The sequence below is a fragment of the Phalacrocorax carbo genome, assembly GCF_963921805.1.
Source record: "Phalacrocorax carbo chromosome W unlocalized genomic scaffold, bPhaCar2.1 SUPER_W_unloc_5, whole genome shotgun sequence".
NCBI lineage: Eukaryota > Metazoa > Chordata > Aves > Suliformes > Phalacrocoracidae > Phalacrocorax > Phalacrocorax carbo.
This window is the reverse complement of record NW_026990256.1, coordinates 860,095-876,039: the sequence shown is the minus strand read 5'-3', so window position 1 is coordinate 876,039 and position 15,945 is coordinate 860,095.

Here is a 15,945-nt window from a genome sequence, read left to right as displayed (position 1 = left end):
GGGGGGGGGGGGTGGTGGGGTGGTGGTATTTATGTTAAGAAGAAATCTTATCCTAAAGTACTAATTAAGGGTATTCGATGAAATGACATGTTAATGCAACAAGCACTTTTTGTATTAAAATACTGTACTTGAACCAGTCTCAGGTGGTGTTAATGTAATACAGAAACCCCAGGCTTATTCTGTTTTGATTCACCTTTGGGAAGGTTGCTAAATGCATCACCCTGCCTAGTTAATCACAGGAGGAAAACTGTTAATATGCTTGATGATGGGGTGTTTTTTGTTTTGGTTTGGGGGGGAGGGAAGCAGTGGATTGGACTGCATTTCTTACAGGAATGCAGCAGCATTCCTAAAGGGGTGACTAGCAGAGGTGCTCTTCTAATGTGCAAATTCTAGATAAATTCATGATGGGTTATTTTGTAGTACAGCAAAACACTAATATTGTAATGAGCTCATAAAGCTAATTGCAAGCATGAAGACATACTACATGCTGGATATGTTATGAAAGCATGTAAATTATCATTAGTGTTTATCTTACTGTAGTATTGTTAATAGCTCTCATTTAAGGAAAGTTGGAACTACTTTGTTTCTATGTTGATTCAGTGATCTTATTTAAAGTAACACTGTACTAGCTATAAATGGTGGTTCAGTGTTCATTTTGGTGAATTTAACTGACATTCTGTCCTGCAGAATTAACATTTTGTATCATTACTAAATTGTGTACATTTTGGTACAGAACTACTTTTTCATTTTCAGTAAAACAATGGAAAATATATTGGCTTCAATTGTGATACGAAGCCATGAAATAAGCTTAAAGTGAAATATCTTAACATAAAATATGACTAGCATAGAGTACTAAACGCAGTGGGGATATATGATACCAAAGCCTCTCACTTTATTTGCAGAAGCCTGTACACATTTATTCTCCTTGAAGCTGAGTTATGCAGTTTGCCCAAATAGGAGAACTAATTCGCTTCACCATTAGGCTTCAACAGAAGGTAGCACTATTTTGTGGAAGATAGGAGAAATGCCCAAATCGTTGAATTATACTTTTGGTAGTTTCTCACATGTTCACAAAAAAAACCCCAAAGTTTCAAAGGTGCTTTTTAATCTGTTAATTTACTACCTGAATTTTAAATACTGCTTTCACCAGGAAAATGTAATTTTATCAAAATATACAGTACTGTATAGTCTTGCAAGACAGGTGTCACGGTTCAGCCCCAGTCAGCAACTGAACACCACGCAGCTGCTCACTCACTCCCCCCACCCTAGTGGGATGGGGGAGAGAATCAGAAGAGCAAAAGCCAAAAAAAAAAAAAATTTGTGGGTTGAGATTAACAGTTTAATAATGAAAATAAAAAATAATAATTATACTAATAACAACAATGATAATATAATAAAAAGGGGGAAAAATCCAGAAACACAAGTGATACAACCGCTCACCACATGCTGACTGACGCTGCCAGTCCCTGAGCTGTGATTGCTGTCTGCCTCCCCTGGACAGCCCCTCCCAGTTAACATCATGCCCAGTATGTTACATGATATGGAATATCCCTTTGGTCAGTTTGAATCCGCTCTCTTAGCTGTGCCCTCTCCCCTCCCGGCTTCTTGTGCACCTGGCAGAGCATGGGAAGCTAGAAGAGTCCTTGACTAGTACAAGCTCTACCCAGCAACAACCAAAACAGTGGTGTGTCATCAACATTATTTTCATACTAAGTCCAAAGCACAGCACTATGCCAGCTGCAGTGAAGAAAATTAACTCTATCCCAGCTAAAACCATGACCACAGGTTAAGCTGGAAGAGTAAAAGAACCTGTTAGTACTACATCAAAAACTGTTTGAAATTCTTATCAGAGCTTTTAACATTCACTATGATATTATCAGTGAAGTGTTTAAGCTTTTAGTCAGCTTCCAGGATTTGTAGTGGGGTACTATCAAAAATTTGGAGCTGTAATCCGTGATAGAGATTCACCAGCCTGTGCCTGCATTTCTTGTAAAAGGTTAAAAGAACAGGTTCCCCCCTCCTTTTCCTGCCTTTCCCCCTCAGCTGTAGTTCAACTCCCATGTTTGCTCTTGGTAATGTCCATCAGTCTGTAATCTGACATACAATGCAGTCTGCATTCTTTTTCAGCCTCCTCAGCCCTACAGGTTTTATACCAGAATCAGAGGTTAACACACAGGAAATGATAGGAAGTTTAGGGAACTGAAGAGTTCTTATGTCCCTGTGTACGCTACACTAGAGTATTTCAACATCACTGCAAAATTTGTGTAGCAAGACTGCTTCAGTACAAGAAGTCCTTTTTGTTTTGAGTCCTTCACAAAACCAAACCATCTGTCTGGAATCAAGTTTCTAGAGCTGCAGCAACCTAATTGAAAATCTATATCAATTGTAATAGTATAGCAAATATTTTAAAATGGTAAAAAATTGTATATTTTGACTCTGATAACTAGTTTGCTTCTCCCTCTACCTAGATTACCTCCTTTCTTTGGTGTTCTGAATCTACTTCCCACTACCATTACACACCGGTCCTATTCCTGCTGTCTGATGTAAAAGTTTCAGAGCTGTATCTAACTAAACAATTTTTGTCCACTTTGTTGTCTCTCAGCCAGCTTTCTTATAGAAGAGTTCAAGTATATCCAAGCTCTGGGTGTGTCTATACATAGCACTGTTTGGACAATTTTCATAACCTGCTCATAGGGCAAAGACAGTTCTCAGAAAATCTGTGGTAAAAGCTCCTCCTCCCCCTCCTTTCAGCTGGGTTTTGGGGTGGAATGAGAGCTGTTCCTACTACTAGTGCTTGTAAGGCACATCATCTTATCTCCATCTCCTCTGGGACATGACTTACCATCTTTGAGGTTCTGTCCTTTTCCCTTGCTCCCTTTAGCTTTGATTAGGGAAGGCTTACATTGCACCATGACACTTGCGGAAACAAGGGGATAATGGTTTGGGCTTCAGGTGATGTCTGTGTTATAGCAACAGTTTCTCTCCTCCACAGATCCTTTCTGTTACCTTGGGGGAAGCTCCTATTACTGGCAGATGCATCTTGCCTTACTTAGTAATTACAGCACTGTGCATCTAGTGAACCTCCTAGTGCTGACAATTTTGTACCTTGTCTTCCTGGCTAGAGATTACTGCAGGCCCCAGAGTCACCTTGTGCTATCCTCTGGGAGGAGGCCTGCCTCTGAAGCTAACCTTATCTCTACAGTACTCTAGGGATTTTGCAGTCTATTATATAATGCAAAATTATCTCCTGTCCCATTTTCATCCCTGGTTTATGTTCAGTCAGCTTCTTAATCTACACAGGGTGACAATAGGGGCTTTTTAGCACCAGCTTTTATAGGTTCTTCCCCAATTACAGAACCCAACACCATTCCTACTAGGATTCTTAAGCTACCTAGAAAAATGCTTGCTCACCCCTACCCCAGCAGGATGGGGGAGAGGATTGGAAGGGTAAAAGCAAGAAAATTTATGCATTGAGATAAAGACAGTTTAAGAGGTAAAATGAAGCTGTGCACACAAAGCAAAATAAGGAATTTATTCACTACTTCCCAGCAGCAGGCAGGCCCCTCAGCATGTGAACAGTTACTTGGAAAGACAAATGCTATAACCACAAATGTCCCCCTCTTCCTCATACTTTCCCTGAGCTTTTAGTGCTGAGCACAAGGCCATACACTGTTCTGGGTTTGACCCTGGCTGGATGCTAGCTGCCTACCAAGCCCCTCTATCACTACCCCTCAGCTGGGGGTTGAGATAAGGACAGGGAGAGATCACTTGGCAATTACCATCGCAGGCAAAACAGACTTGACTTGGGGAAAAATTAATTTATTTTATTACCAATCAAATCAGAGTAAGGTATTGAGAAAATAAAACCTGTTGCTGTACGCTTCTATGGGAGAACTTATCTTGGGCCGCATATCTCCGGGACACAGGGCTCTACCCACCCTGGGGACAGTGATGTGCAGACATCAATATGATGGATACAAAATGTCCGTTTATTTAACTGCGTCACACGCTTATATAGCTCTTGCGGTTCCTGTTCCTGCCACTCCTATGGGGAGGAGTCTATCTTTCCGTCACATCCCGTGATCTTCCGGTCGCCGATCCCTGTCTATTCCCCTACAAAACCAAATCTTAAAACACCTTCCCCCCACCCCTCCCTTCTTCCCAGGCTCAACTTCAAGCCTGATGTTCTCTATGTCCTCCTCCTGAGCGGCACAGCGGGCCGGGGAATGGGGGTTGTGGTCAGTTCATTGCATGTTGTTTCTGCTGCTCCTTCCTCCTCACACTCTTCCCCTGCTCCAGCATGGAGTCCCTCCCATGGAAGACAGTTGTCCATGAACTGCTCCAATGTGAGCCCTTCCCATGGGCTGCAGTTCTTCACAAACTGCTCCAGCATGGGGCCTTTCCATGGGGTGCAGTCCTTCAGGAACAGACTGCTCCAGTGTGGGTCTCCCACAGGGTCACAAGTCCTGCCAGAAAAACCTGCTCCAGCACAGGCTCTCCACGGGGTCACAGCCTCCTTTGGGCACATCCACCTGCTCTGGCATGGGGTCCTCCATGGACTGCAGGTGGATATCTACTCCACCATTAACCTCCATGGGCTGCAGAGGGACAGCCTTCCTCACCATGGTCTTCACGATGGGCTGCAGGGGAATCTCTGCTCAAATGCCTGGACCACCTCCTCCCCCTCCTCCTTCATTGACCTTGGTGTCAGCGTAGTTGTTTCTCTCACATATTCTCACTTCTCTCTTCCAGCTGCTGTTGTGCTGCAACAGGTTCCCCCCCCGCTTCTTAAATATGTTATCACAGAGGCGCTGCCACCTTCACTGATTGGCTTGGCTTTGGCCAGCAGTGGGTCCATCTTGGAGCTGGCTGGCATTGGCTCTATCAGACATAGGGGAAGCTTCTAGCAGCTTCTCACAGAAGCCACCCCTGTAGCCCTGCCCCCCCCCGCAAAACCTTGCCAGGCCTTGCAAACCCAATACATATGGAATAATCCTTTGGTCTGTCTGGGTCAGCTGTCCTGGCTGTGTTCCTTCCCAACCTCTGGCCCATCCCCAGCCTACTCACTGGGAGGAAAGCGTGGTGGGAAAAAGCTCAAAAAGAAAACCTTGGTGCTGCATAAACACTGCTCAGGAATAGTCAAAACACTGGTACATCATCAACACTGTTAGCCAAAAATTCAAAACACAGCACCATGCAGACTGCTATGAAGAAAACTACCTCTATCCCAGCCAGAGCCAGTGCAAAAAAAGAAAATCTAGATCTTGGAACCAATATATGTTGACATCCACAACAGCCAAATAAAGACCAGCTCTTCTGGAGAAGAATTGTACAAGGTCAGTTCATTTTCATAAGCTGTAACACCAGGATGAAATAAATGTGCCATAAAAATTATGCCAATGACCAGTGTCTCCTAGGACCACTTGATGAAAGACCAGACTTTGACAAGACTCAAGCTCAGAGCAAGACTACTCACATAGGTCTGTAGCTTCTAGCTCTCCACCTAGTACCACAACACAGTTTGCCAAATTGCTTCCCACTTACTTACCCTGTAGTGAAATGCTGGTCTCCAAGAACAACTGGAAGGCATTCTCAAAGTAAGTATATGGTGTAGACTGCATAATCATCAATCTACATTCTCAGAAAAGTGATCTTCCAAGGAGGCAGTCACCCTGCTGGCAGAGAGCTACATAAAGGTGCCCTGAAAAACCTTACTTCACCCTCAAAACAAGTGGACAATGTTGCGACCCTCTTTTGCCCAGCACTGATTGCTTGATCAGTGTTTCACCCATAGTCCATAACCAATCAAGCCTGCTTTATACACTGTGTACTGGTATAACTATATTGCCAAAGACAGAACTTATTTTTTAAAAAGGTGCTAGGAACAAGCCTAGTACTAGTGTAAAAATACTTACAGCAGTCCAGCTCATTCTTCTTTTATATGTGAGAGCCACCTTGCTCTGTGTGAGCTGGCCCAGTTTAACAGTAGTAAAATAGTTAACATTAGTTAACTTTTGGGACTATCAGCTCTAAAAGAATGCTCCATTAGTGGAAAAAAATGGGCAGGCCTATCAGGCACACTGAGAGACATCACTGCTAACAGAGTTTCTGACTAAACAGAATTGCACTTTTTCAGGAATAATCTTGCCTTTCCTATATGAAAATTGTTTCTCGGTACGTCATAGAATAGAATAGAACAGAACAGACTAGAATAGTTCAGTTGGAAAGAACCTACAATGATCATCTAGACCAACTACCTGACCAAATCAGGGATGACTAAAAGTTAAAGGAAATTATTAAAGCCATTGTCCAAATGCCTCTTAAACACTGACGGGCATGGGGCATTGACCACCTCTCTAGGAAGCCTGTTTCCAGTGTTTGACCACCTTCTCACAGTAAAGAAATGCTTCGTAATGGCTAGTCTAAACCTCCCCAGTGCAGGGTTGAACCATTCCCGAATGTCTTGTCTCTGGATACCAGGGAGAAGAGATCAGCACCTCCCTCTCCACTTCCCCTCCTCAGGAAGCTGTAGAGAGCAATGAGGTCACCCCTCAGCCGCCTTCTCTCCAAACTACACAAACCCACAGTCCTTTAGCTGCTCCTCATAGGACATTTTTTCCAGCCCTTTCACCAGCTTTGTTGCCCTCCTCTGGATGCATTCAAGGATCTTCACATCCTCCTTAAATTGTGGGGCCCAGAACTGCACACAATACTCGAGGTGAGGCCTCATCAATGCTAAATACAGTGGGATAATCACCTCATTTGACTGTCTGGTTATAGTGTGTTTGATGCACCCCAGGATGCGGTTTGCCCTCTTGGTTGCCAGGGCACACTTCTGACTCCTATTGCATCTGCTGTCAACCAGCACCCCCAGATCCCTTTCTGCAGGGCTGCTGTCCAGCCACTCCTCTCCCAATTTATACTGGTGCCTGCCATTACTTGCCAAGGCAAGCAGTTCCGGTGCCAGCACGATCCACAGCAGAGTGCTCTAGCATGGTGCAAAGGGTGTTTCCTGAACCAGGGAAACGTCAGGGGCAGCTGAGAGAGCCGCCAGGAGCCCACAGCTCGCATGACAGCGACTGATGAGACCTGGGTGGGGCCAGGAGCAATGGCAGCCAAGCCCCCCCACAAATGTATAAAAGAAGTCCATAGGGAGTGTGGCAAACAGGGCAGGGCATGTCAGCAAAGGCATGGCATGGCAGTTTGCGCAGTAAGGGCATGCAGGAAGAGTGCTGAAGCTCTGCATGCTCGACCAGGGAGCAATGGTATCCACCCAGCAAAAGGCCATGGACTCGCTTAACTCTGCAACCGCCATGACTGACACAGCTTCCCAGACAGAGCTCTGGTGGGAACATGCTGCCACCCAGATGTCAAGCTGCAGGGTGTGTCCTACTCATGCCAGTACCAGATGGCAGTAGTGAGCATACCTGTGGGAGGTGTGCCCAGGTAGAGGAACGCCTCTGCTTAGTGGCAGAGCTCTGGGAGGAGGTGAGTAGGTTGAGGAGTATGAGGGATTCCGAGAGAAAGACAGACTACTGGAATCACACCCTACCTTCCCTTGGACAAGACCTATGGGCAGACAGGATACATGATAAAGAGGATTCCCTAGCCTCTTTCCACTTGGCTGAACATGGTGACTTAAGGGATAGGGGGCAACGGCAACAAGTTCCTGGCAGCACAGCAGGTGTGTCTCCTCTGTGACTATCCCACCTTCCCAGGTGCCCTTGCACAATAGGTACAAAGCTCTGCAAGTGGAACTGAAGAATGATGAGGGCGATGGTTCATCTAGCTTGGAGGTAGGGCCAAGGTTAAGTCAGCCTACACCCTGCATCAAAACTGCTTCCATAAAGAAAAAAAGCTGGGTCATTGTCATAGAATCACAGAATCATTAAGGTTGGACAAGACCTCTAAGATCATCAAGTCCAACCATCAACCCAACACCACCATGCCTCCTAAACCATGCCCTGAAGCACAGCATCTACACATCTTTTGAATACCTCCAGGGATGGAGACTCAACCACCTCCCTGGGCAGCCTGTTCCAATGCCTGACGACTCTTTCAGTAAAGAAATTTTTACTAATATCCAGTCTAAACCTCCCATGGTGAAACATGAGGCCATTTCCTCTCATCCTATCACAAGTTACTTGGGGAAAAGAGACCGACCCCCGCCTCACTACAACCTCCTTTCAGGTAGTTGTAGAGAGCAATGATGTCTCCCTCAAGCCTCCTCTTCTCCAGATGAAACAACACCAGTTCCCTAAGCTGCGCCTCATAAGACTTCTTGTCCAGACCCTTCACCAGCTTCATTGCTTCTTTGGACATGCTCCAGCAACTCGATGTCCTTGTAGTGAAGGGCCCAAAACTGAACACAGTATTCAAGGTGTGCCCTCACCAGTGCCAAGTACAGGGGTATGATCACTTCCCTATGCCTGCTGGCCACACTATTCCTGATACAAGCCAGGATGCTGTTGGCCTTCTTGGCCACCTGGGCACACTGCTGGCTTGTGTTCAGCCGGCTGTCGACCACCACCCCCAGGTCCTTCTCCACCAAGCAGCTATCCAGCTACTCTTCCCCAAGGCTGTAGCGTTGCATGGGGTTGTTGTGACCCAAGTGCAGGACCCGGCACTTGGCCTTGTGAAACCTCATACAATTGACCTCGGCCCATCAATCCAACCTGTCCAGATCCTTCTGTAGTGCCTTCCTACCCTCGAGCAGATTGACACTCCCGCCCAATTTGATGTCATCTATAAACTTACTGAGGGCACATTCAATCTCCTCATCCAGATCATTGATAAAGATATTTGTGCTTGTTTTGGCTGAGAAGGGGTTAATTCTCTCCACTGTAGTGCCTGTGGTGGTCAGGGACCTTTCCAGCTTCCTGTGCTCTGCCACGTGGGCAGCAGGCTGGGAGGGGTGGGGCCACGGCCAGGGCAGCTGACCCCAACTGGCCAATGGGATGTTCATTCCATGCCATGTGATGCCATGACCAGTATATTAACAGGGGCAGTTGGCGTGCAGGGGGGCAGTTACGGCTTGGGGGCTGGTGGCATCAGATCGGTGGGCAGTGAGCGGCTGCATCGTGTGCTGTTTGTTTTGGTGGTTCATTCCCCTTCCCTCCTCCCTGCCCCAGGTTTTCACGCCTCTCATTGTTTTCCTTTCCATAGCATTTTTATTGGTTTATTTTAATTATTAAACTGTTCTTATCTCAACCTACGAGCATTACCCTTCTGATTCTCTCCCCTGTCCCACCGGTGGGGGAGTGAGCAAGTGGCTGTGTGGGGCTGAGTTGCGAGCTAAACCACAACATTGGGCCCAAAACTGAGCCCTGGGAAACACCACTTGTAACCAGCCACCAACTGGATTTAGCAACGTTTACCACAACTCTCTGGGCTTGGCCATGCCGCCAGTTTTTTACCCAGCAAAGAGTACACCTGTCTAAGCCATGAGCCACCAGTTTCTCTAGGAGGATACTGTGGGAGACAGTGTCAAAGGCTTTATAAAGTCCAGGTAGACAACATCCACAGCCTTTCCCTCATCCACTAGGTGGGTCACCTGATAATAGAAGGAGTTCAGGTTGGTCAGGCAGGACCTACTTTTCATGAAGCCATGCTGACTGGGCCTGATTCCCTCATTGTCCTGCAGATGAGGACATGTTGTCATAGGACAGTCTCTTAGGGAGGTCTGCTGCCTCCCTGGGACTGTAGGGGAATAGACAGGGATCGGCGACCAGAAGATTACGGGATGTGACGGAAAGATAGACTCCTCCCCATAGGAGTGGCAGGAACAGGAACCGCAAGAGCTATATAAGCGTGTGACGCAGCCAAATAGACGGACATTTTGCATCCATCATATTGATGTCTGTGCATCACTGTCCCCAGGGTGGGTAGAGCCCTGTGTCCCGGAGGTATGCGGCCCAAGATAAGTTCTCCTGTAGAAGCGTACAGCTACAGGGACCATGAAACTTCCTACCCTAGTATGGCCCTCAGATTACTGTCTATTATTGATTTTTCAGGTAGGCAGTGATGAAGTTGCAGTAAGAAGTCCAAGGGCAATCAAGACAGACTTAATGGCCTTGGGATGACTGGTTAAGGCATCAGGAGCCCAAGTAGAATCATAGAATGTCCCGAGTTGGAAGGGACCCACAAGGATCATGGAGTCCAACTCCTGTCCCTGCATGGGACAACCCCAAATTCACACCATGTGTCTGAGGGCATTGTCCAAGTGCTGCTTGAATAGCGCCAGGCTTGGCACCATAACTATCTCCCTGGGGAGCCTGTTCCAGTGCTCCACCACCCTCTGGGTGAAGAACCTTTTCCTACTGTCATGGTTTAGCCCCAGTCAGCAACCAAGCACCAGGGGCTTTAAGGCATACAGTATATATACAGTAAGTCAGGCAAGCCCCATAGCCAGCACAGAAGCCTGCCAATTAATAGCTAAACAGCAATAACCGCTATAAATTCCATCTAGCGCATTCCAGTCAAATCTGTCGTTATCTCAAACCTTTCATGCCTCACATTGGGCGCCAAAATGGACTGTTGTGATTTAGCCCCAGTCAGCAACCAAGCACCACGCAGCCGCTCGCTCACTCCCCCCTGGTGGGACGGGGGAGAGAATCGGAAAAGTGAGGCGACTCATGGGTTGAGAAAAAGACAGTTTAATAGGTAAAGCAAAAGCCGCATGCACAAGCAAAGCAAAGCAAGGAATTCATTCACCGCTTCCCATGGGCAAGCAGGTGTTCAGCCATCTCCAGGAAAGCAGGGCTCCATCACACGTAACAGTTACTTGGGAAGACAAACGCCATCACTGCAAACGTCCCCCCCTTCCTCCTTCTTCCCCCAGCTTTATATACTGAGCATGATGTCATATGGTATGGAATATCCCGTTGGTCAGTTTGGGTCAGCTGTCCTGGCTGTGTCCCCTCCCAGCTTCTTGTGTGCTCGGCAGAGCACGGGGAGCTGAAAAAGTCCTTGACCAGTGTAAGCGCTACTTAGCAACAACTTAAACATCTCCACATTATCACCACTGTTTCCAGCAAAAATCCAAAACATAGCCCCATACTAGCTACTATGTAGAAATTTAACTCTATCCCAGCTGAAACAAGGACACCTACTATACAGCCTAAACCTCCCCTGGCGCATCTTCCTGCCATTCCCTCAGGTCCTGTCATTGGTCACCAGAGAGAAGAGATCAGCGCCTGCCCCTCCTCCTCCCCTTGTGAGGAAGCTGTAGACCATGATGAGGTCTCCCCTTAGTCTCCTCTTCTCTAGGCTGAACAAACCAAGTGACTTTAGCCGCTCCTTGTAAGGTTTCTCCTCTAAACCCTTCACCAACTTCATGGCCCTCCTCTGGACACTCTCTAGTAGCTTTATATCCTTAATGTACTGTGGCGCCCAAAACTGCACACAGTACTCAAGGTGAGGCCGCACCAGCGCAGAGTAGAGCGGGACAATCACCTCCCTTGACCGGCTAGCAGTACAGTGCTTGATGCACCCCAGGACACGGTTGGCCCTCTGGGCTGCCAGGGCACACTGTTGGCTCATGTTCAACTTGCTGTTGACCAGAACCCCCAGGTCCCTCTCTGCAGAGCTGCTCTCCAGCTTCTCGTTCCCCAGTCTGTATGTACATCCAGGGTTGCTGTGTCCCAGGTGCAAAATCTGGCGCTTGCCCTTGTTAAACTTCATAAGGTTGGTGACTGCCCAGCTCTCCAGTTTGTCTAGATCTTTCTGGAGGGCCTCTCTGCCCTCGAGAGCTCCTCCCAATTTTGTGTCATCAGCAAACTTAATTAGTATTCCTTCCAGTCCTGCATCCAAGTCATTTATGAAGAGATTAAACAGTACCAGCCCTAAGATGGATCCCTGCGGAACCAGTGACTGGCCGCCAGCCTGATGTAACCCCATTTACTATAACCCTTTGAGCCCAACCTGTCATCCAATTGCTCAACCATTGCATTATGTGTTTATCCAGCTGTATGCTGGACATTTTGTCCAGGAGGATACTGTGAGAGACAGTATTGAAAGCTTTACTGAAATCCAAAAAAATCACATTGGTTTCACTTGGTCAACTATGTGGGTAACCTTGTCATAGAAGGAAATCAAGTTTGTTGGGCAGGACTTTCCCCTCGTGAACCTGTGCTGGCTAGGACCAATGACTGCATTGTCTTTCAGGTGGTTTTCAATAACTCACAGAATAATCTTCTCCATAATTTTGCCAGGTACAGAAGTGAGACTGATGGGCCTGTAGTTACTGGGGTCATCCCTGTTGCCCTTCTTGAAGATTGGGACAACATTTGTCAGCTTCCAGTCAACTGGGACCTCTCCAGATTCCCAAGAGCATTGAAAAATCATTGAGAGAGGTCTCGCTATGACATCAGCCAGCTCTTTAAGCACCCTCGGATGAATCCCATCAGGCCCCATCGACTTATAGGGATCTAGCTGGAGCAGCAAGTCCTGCACAAGTTCAGGGTTTATGAGGAGATTATCGCTGCCACAGTCATGGTTCTCTAGCCCAGGGCTCTGGGGGTCCCTGAGCCCACCATCGGTGTTGAAGACTGAGGCAAAGAAAGCATTAAACAGCTCTGCCTTCTCTATGTCCCTGCTTGTGAGGTGACCATTCTCATCAAGCAATGGGCCAATGTTATTTCTGGTTTGCCTTTTGCCATTAATGTATTTTAAAAAGCCCTTCTTATTGTCCCTCACAGTACTGGCCAGTTTCAACTCTAATTGAGCTTTGGCAACACATATTTCCTCCCTGCAGTAGCGAACAGCATCCCTGTAGTCCTCCCATGTTGCCTGACCTTGCTTCCACTGGCCATATACTTCCTTTTTTCTCCTTATTTCTAGAAGAATATCCCTGGTCAGCCAAGCCAGTCTCTTGCCTCGCCTGCTTGACTTCCTACACTTTGGGATTGCCTTCTCCTGTGCTTTTAGGAGGTGGTACTTAAAGAGCGACCAGCACCTTCAAAAGCTTTTTCCCAGGGGACCTTACTAAGCAGTTCCCTGAGCAGCCTGAAGTCTGCTCTCCTCATATCCAGAGTTGCGGTCTTGCTGGCAGCTTTCCTCCTGTCAACATAGATTTTAAACTTGACTGCTTCATGGTCACTGTGGCCAAGGTGGCCCCTGATCTCCGCTTCACCCACAAGGCCCTCTCTGTTAATAAGTAGCAAGTCAAGGAAGGCACCTTGCCTGGTTGGTTCCCTTAGTACCTGTACCAAGAAGTTGTCATCCAGATTGTTTAGGAACCTTCTGGACCTGCTTGTTGTGTGGTATTCCCATTTGACATTTGGCAAGTTGAAGTCCCCCATAAAGACAAGGGCGGATGACTTAGAGGCATCCCTTAGTTCCTTAAAGAATAACTCATTGGTGTCATCCTCCTGGCTGAGCTGCTTATAGTAGACTCCCATGACAACATCCGCTTTATTTGTCTATCCCTTAATCCTTACCCAGAGGCTCTCAACTGTGCCATCACCAACTGCAAGCTCCGTGCATTCCAGCTCCTCCACTACATACAAGGCTACCCCTACACCTCACCTGCCCTGCCTATCCCTCCTGAAGAGATTGCAACCATCCATCATTGCACACCAGTCACAGGACTCACCCCATCAGGTTTCACTTATGTCAATGATGCAATATCTCTGGGACTGGGCCAAGGCGTCTAATGCCTCTTGCTTGTTCCTCATGCTATGTGCATTTGTGTAGAAACACTTCAAGTGCAGCTCATTGTGCCCATCGTCACATGTAGCAGTCTGAAGAGTCTCGCTAGCACACAGCTCCTCAAACTTTGGTGTGTCTACCTGTTGCCCATTGCTGACTAGCTTGGTATTGCCCCTTTCCCCCTTCCAATCTAGTTTAAAGCCCTGTCGATCAGTCCTGCTAGCTCCTGAGCAAAAAACTTTCCCCTTCTGAGAAAGTTGCATCCCATCGGATGTCAGCAGACCTGGTGTTGAATAGACCATCCTGTGACTGAAAAGTAGTGTTCGCCTCTATCCTTCCAGTTACGGGGAATGATGAGGGAAGAAACAGGAAGAGCCAGCAGATCAATACCTGGCTCTGAGCCTGGTGTCACTGGCATAATTTTGGGTTTGTTGATCATGGGTCAGTCTACATGACACCAGGCCTGCTGGTGACAGATGGGTTACACCTGTCTCAAACAGGGGAAAGGATCTTTGTGCAGGAGTTAGCAGGGCTCATTGAAAGAGCTTTAAACTAGCTTTGAAGGGGGGAGGGGATAAAACCAAGCTCGCTAGAGTTAAGCCTGGGGGCAGCACGCCAATGTTTGAGGGACAGTGTGCTAGCAGGGTCCTTCGGTCTGCCATCTCAGTGGACATAGGGGATGGAGATCCACATAGCAGCAAAGACATGAGGATTATTGATGTGTTAGAAACCATGGAAGCCTGAGAATGGTCACGTAGGACTTAGGGCTTCTCCCCCAAAAAAGGTGGCAGGATCAATAGCCCAATTGAAGTGCATCTACACCAATGCACGCAGCATGGGCAACAGGAGGAGCTGGAAGCCGTTTTGCAACTGGAAAACTATGATATAGTTGCAATCATGGAAACATGGTGTGATGACTCACACAACTGGAGCACTGCAATGGATGGCTACAAGCTCTTCAGAAGGGATAGGCAAGGAAGGAGAGGCAGTGGGATAGTCCTCTATGTTAGGGAGTGTTGTGACTGTCTAGAGCTTGACGATGGTGATGAAAGGGTCTAGTGTTTATGGGTAAGAATCAGGGGGAAGGCCAACAAGGCAGATATGGTGGGTGTCTGTTATAGACCACCCAACCAGGATGAAGAGGCAGATGAAGTACTCTACAAGTGGTTGGCTGAAGTCTCACAATCTCTAGCCCTTGTTCTCATGGGGGACTTCAACTTAGCAGATGTCTGCTGGCAGTACAATACAGCAGAGAGGAAACAGCCTAGGAGGTTCCTGGAGTGTGTGGAAGATAACTTCCTGACACAGCTGGTGAATGAGCCAACTAGGGAAGGCCTGTTGTTTAAGAACAGAGAAGGACTTGTGGGTGATATGATGGTTGGAGGCTGTCTTGGGCCTAGTGATCACAAAATGATAGATTCTCGGAGAAGTAAGAAGAGGGGTTAGCAGAACTGCTACCTTGGACTTCCAGAGGGCAGACTTCGGCCTGTTTAAGGGCCTGCTTGACAGAGTCTCTTGGGAGGCAATCCTGAAGGGCAAAGGAGTCTAGGAAGGCTGGACATTCTTCAAGAAGGAAACTGTAAAGGCACAAGAGCAGGCCATCCCCATGTGTCAAAAGATGAGTCAGCGGAGAAGACCAGCCTGGCTGAGCAGAGAGCTTTGGCTGGCGCTCAGGGAAAAAAAGAGTTTATGACCTTTGGAAGAAGGGGCAGGCAAGTCAGGAGGGCTACAAGGATGTCGTGAGGCTATGCAGGGAGAAAATTGGAAGGGCCAAAGCCCAACTAGAACTTAATCTGGCTACTGCAGTAAAAGACAATAAATAATGTTTCTATAAATACATTAGTAAGAAAAGGAGGGCTAAGGAGAATCTCCATCCTTTATTGGATGCGGGGGGAAACATAGTGACAAAGGATGAGGAAAAGGCTGAGGTACTTAATGTCTCCTTTGCCCCTGCCTTTAATAGTAAGACAGGTTGTTCTGGGGGTACCCAGCCCCCGGAGCTGGAAGGCAGGGACGGGGAGCAGAACGAAGCCTCCACAATCCAAGGGGAAATGGTTAGCGACCTGCTACACCACTTAGACACGCACAAGGCTATGGGGCCGGACGGGATCCACCCAAGGGTACTGAGGGAGCTGGCGGAAGCGCTCACCAAGCCACTTTCCATCATTTATCAGCAGTCCTGGTTAACAGGGGAGGTCCCAGATGACTGGAGGTTAGCAAATGTGACTCCCATCTACAAGAAGGGCCGGAAGGAGGATCCAGGGAACTACAGGCCTGTCAGTCTGACCTCAGTGC